This window comes from Austrofundulus limnaeus, unplaced genomic scaffold (assembly GCF_001266775.1).
Source record: "Austrofundulus limnaeus strain Quisiro unplaced genomic scaffold, Austrofundulus_limnaeus-1.0 Scaffold318, whole genome shotgun sequence".
NCBI lineage: Eukaryota > Metazoa > Chordata > Actinopteri > Cyprinodontiformes > Rivulidae > Austrofundulus > Austrofundulus limnaeus.
In genome coordinates this window covers 497,683-502,633 of record NW_013952720.1, presented here as the reverse complement: position 1 = coordinate 502,633, position 4,951 = coordinate 497,683, and the positions used below count along the sequence as shown (strand labels likewise).

The window sequence follows — 4,951 nt, the reverse complement described above, 5'->3', positions numbered from 1 at the left end:
GTTTTTAATAAACCAAAATACAGTTTCAAAGTAAATTAATTCAGATACAAAACTTTAAATTCAGTTTCATTTTATGCACATTCAGATTCAATTCCTGCTGGAACAAGATTTATCCCACAGAACCACCTGTTCAGATTACAGGTTCTGGAAAACTCCAGAGACGTTTTAGAGCATCCAGCTCCACAGAAACCAGCTCCTGCTGCAGGATCCTGATCCCTCCTGGGGTTCCAGGTCTGCCCCAGGACAAAGATCCTGCTTCGGTTCTACAGATCCACTGGAGAGACCGAAGACCAGGAAAGTTCAGCAGACCAGGAGTCTCCACTCCAAGGTCTGAATCCAGACGAGGGYGGAGCTCTGGGTGCGACAAGTCCTGGCCTCATAAAAACCACGTCAGGTATGTGAAACATTTAGATCCTGAATCCGCCTCCATAAGAACCGAACCGTCAGACCTTGTGGACCTGGTTTTTACACAAACTGGATGCAGGTTAGTGTGAGCCACTCTCTGTGGGGTCTGCAGCTGAATATTTACAGAAACACAGACGTTCTACAGCTCAGGTCCAGAAAAGGGACCAGGCTGACCGAGCCAGGACCGGCAGGTCCATGTGACCCAGCAGGAACCAGTCCGCAGCCCATCAACTGCAGGTCCAGGTGGGACACACAGAAAAACTTTTTAAAAACAATCTTTTAAACACGAAAAACACATGATTGAGTTACAGCTGCTGAGAGAATTAACCAATGAAAACACTTTGACAAAAAGTGTGTAAAGAAAACAACAACAACAACAACAACAACAACAACAACAACAACAACAACACAAACATGTAAATATTCCCTCTCAGGGATAAATTTAATTTTTATTAATTTATTCTTTCATCTCACAGGATTAATCTGGGCTCATATTTCTGGTCTGAACGTCTAAATAATGTTTATTTTTTAAAATAAAAGCTCATTTAAGTGTTTCACCAAGGATCCAGACCGGACCGGACCGGACCGGGTCGTAAATCTGAAGTTAAAGTGACCAAATAATGTGGACACACATGTCCACAGGTGTCCCTGCGTGGGCGGAGCCTGGAGACCAGGTGTGACTGAAGCAGCTCCTGACAGGTGAGGTTTCATCAGGTGAATGACTATTTATTTAACAAATAAACGATCATTTACATCACAAACATAAATTTTATTATTTCTTATTATTCAGGCCAATATCAGCAGATCAATCTGTCTGGTTTTTAATTTTGCTAAATTAAATTTTAGGTTTTTAGACTTCCTGTTCATCTTAAGGGTTTGTTTACTTCTTTCAAAGTTTTTTTTTTAATAAATTTAAACCACCAAACTACAACACTGTGGTTTATTTTAAAGCCAGGGGACTTAATATTCTGATTAATTTGATATAATCTGATAAGAGTTGAGTAAAATCCTAAATATTCCTGTCTCTGACAGGAAGATTTAGGATCCCAGCTGTGCCAGTCCCACAGAGGTCCACTGTCTGTCCCCAGCCTGCTGGGAATCTCAATGAGAGGACACAATAAGGACAAGACAAACCCTGTGAGTCCGCAGGGACTTCAGGGCTCAGGCCCGGCCCGGTGAACGGTGCTCCTCACGGTGGATTAACCAGAAGAACCGGCTAACGTTTCCCTTCCTGTCAAACCTGCGGCTAACTCAGCTAGCCCTCAGRGGCGGCGTCTAATTCCTGGCACCAGGCAACACGGAAAACACAAACATCTGATTGTCTGATTCAGAAGGTGTCTGATTTATTAGACTTTAAACATTATTTAATAACTAAATCAATTAACATCTAGTTTAATAACACCGGCTAAGGATAATGTGAGCGCAGACCAGGAAATACACGGAGCCATTCTTACCGTTCCCTCGGACATTCGTTGCCAGTTTAACCGGACTGTGACGCTTCCTCTTCGGTGTTTACAAGATGGAAATCCTGGTTCCTTCTAACTGAAAGTGGACCTCTGGTTCCTGCTGCCGGACCGGTACCAGAACTGTAGGGGGGGTTTCAAAGATGACGGTTCCCACCGGGCTGCTGCAGGTTTCAGTGACTAACGCAGGAATAATGTGGTTTCAATGATCATCCAGGATTTAGTCGGAGCCGTTCAGGTGCCGCCTGCCCCCCGCTGCCTCCATGGTGAAACCAGCCGAACAGCGGCGACGAAAGGCCGGGTCAGAAACACACAACTGCAGCCTCTCTGCCCGCTGCTCGGTCCTGGAAGTGACAGCTCCGTGCCCCCCGTGTCCCCCCGGCGACTGAGCCTGAAAATGGAGTCACTCCTCCCGGACAGACAGGACTGATGTCACCCCTCCCGGGTTAAAGGGGAAGCTGCGGTTTGGAGTCACAATTCTGATTTATTTATTTATTTATTTATTTATTTAATAAAAATAAATACAATACAATTTTTAAAATATGCAGAAAAACAGTAAAAAGGAGCAAAATTAAACCTGAATTAGCATAAAAAGCTAAAATAGCTGAACATAGCAGAAACCAACTGTAAGAAACATGAATAACTCAAAATAGCAGAAAGAAGCACAAAAAAAATTAAAATTAGCAGAAGAAAAAAAAAGGGCAGACATACAGCTAAAATACTAGAAAAAGGCTAAATTTAGCAAAAAAGCTAAAATTGTTGAAGGAATTTAATATGATCAAAACCAGAAGATTTTGTGTAAGTTTCTGTAAAGAAACATGAAAAAATTTAAGAATTTTTAAWAAAGCTCCATTCATTTCCAATGGGAATAAAGTAGCCGAAATAGCTTTGGCTACAATTGTAGATATATTTTTAGGCTTCAACATGTGACAGAGCTTTCAGCTACAGTTCATCAGTTTTCATGTCAACGTCTCAAATATTGACTTGGTAAAAGGCCTTTAAAACTAGCTTTCACGGCCATCTTGGATTTTTTCAGCTGCTATTTATGAAATAGCTAAGTCTCAGCTATTAATTTTTAGCTCATTATATCAAAAATTGGCCAAATTCAAGTATTTTTTTCTAACTTTAGCTAATAACAGCTGAACATTAGCTAAAATTGCTGCAAATAGCTGAATAGTGCAGAAAGCATCTATAGGAAGCATAAATAACTCAAATTAGCAGAAAGAATTACAAAAAATAGTAATTGGCAGAGAAAAAAGCAGAAAGTACAATTTAGCTAATATAGCAGCAAAACAGCTAAAATTAGCATAAAAATAAGCTAAAGGTAGCAGCCTCAAATTGAAAGTAGCACCCAGATGGTGAAATCGTAGTAAAAATTTCAAAATTTGCAGAAAAAAAACCATAATATTAAAAAAAGTGATCATTTATAGTAAAATAGCTAAAACAGCCGAAGTTTACAGGAAAATAGCTAAAAGGTAGCTGGGGGTTCTTTAATTAGCATAGAGAAGCATAAGAAACACAACTTAGCTGAATTTAGCAGAAATAAGTTTTAATAGCTACAAAAAATGTGCATTTAGCTTAAAAAGCTAACTTCAGCTAATAACAGCTAAAATTTAGCTAAATTTGTATCAAATAGCTGAATATAGCAGAAAGCAACTGTAAGAAGCATAAGTAGTATAAATTAGTAGAAAAAAGCACAAATAAAACAGAAAAAGCAGAAGAATAGCAAAAAGGAGCAGAACTATAGCTGTAATAGCAGAAAACAGCTAAAGTTAGCATAAAAATAAACTAAAGTTAGCAGCCTTATGTTGAAAGTAGCACACAGATGGTGAAATGTTTGTAAAAATTTCAAAATTATCAGAAAAAACCCCCCATAAAATTACTAAAAAGTGAACATTTGTAGTAAAATAGCTAAAACAGCCGAAGTTTTCAGTTAAACAGCTAAAAAGTAGCTGGAAACACTTTAATTAGTATAAGGAAGCATAAGAAGCACAACTTAGCTGAATTTAGCAGAAATAAGTTTTAATAGCTACAAAAAATGTGCATTTAACTTAAAAAACTAACTTTAGCTAATAACAGCTAAAATTTAGCTAAATTTGTATCAAATAGCTGAATATAGCAGAAAACAACTGTAAAAAGCATAAATAGTACAAATTAGCAGAAAAAAGCACAAATAAATCGGAAAAAGCAGAATAGCAAAAAGGAGCAGAACTATAGCTGTAATAGMAGAAAACAGCTAAAGTTAGCAAAAAAGTAGCTAAAATTAGCACAAAGAATTTAAAAGCATAACCAAAGCAAAAGATATGAAGAGCAGTGAAAATTTATAAAAAAAATTGAAGGGTTTTATAAAGTTGAAACATAGCTTCATGTATTTTCAATGACAAAAAAAAAAACAGCTAAAAAAGTGAAATAGCTGAAAAAGTATAAATAGCTGAAAAAGTATAAATAGCTGAAATACCAAAAGTCACAGCAGGCATGGCATGAAAAAGCTGAATGTTTTGATGTATGAATTACTGAAGTGGCACAAAAACTGTGGAAGGAGAAAGATGCTGAAAAACGTACGAAGAAAAACTGATCTGAATGCTGTGGTCATTAAGTCATCGCACACCTTCGTCCCTCACTGGCAGAGAGGCAGACTGAAAAGTAAGTCTCACACAAACTGTCGCTGTGCAAAAACTGTAACTCGGATTTTAAAAATTCTTGATCCGTGAGTGAATTTAGACCCTGTTGGTCTTTTTTATAAYCCTGCAGTGTTTTATGTTGGTGACACCGCAGGTTAAGATGAGCGCACTTCCTGTTTGGAGCTCAGGAGGGGTGGAGTTAATGAAACCAGGTGATATGAGAGAAAACTGATTTAAAGCTGCTGTATGTAGTTTCTTGGGTACCCAAAAACAGAAAATTTTGAACAGAAACAACCTTGTAGTCCCTCCCCCTGCTCTCAGCTCCCCTTCCTAGGCTCCTCCCCCACAGCAGGGCCCAGAGCCGTGAACGCACGGTTGTAAACAAGAGGTGATCTCACCGTAACACACAGAGCTCAGAGCTAAGCTGCCGTCACGGGTAAGAACAAAACAACTATATATTTT

General features: G+C 38.5%; 1 protein-coding gene across 1 annotated transcript in view; it reads right to left on the bottom strand.

The window, feature by feature from the left end:
- Positions 1-2,374, bottom strand: part of klc1a (kinesin light chain 1a) — a gene marked incomplete in the record, with an annotated part of 25,584 nt that extends 23,210 nt beyond the window's left edge. Inside the window, 1 exon segment of the mRNA XM_014022089.1 lies at positions 1,860-2,374.
- Between the last annotated feature and the right edge of the window lie 2,577 nt (positions 2,375-4,951).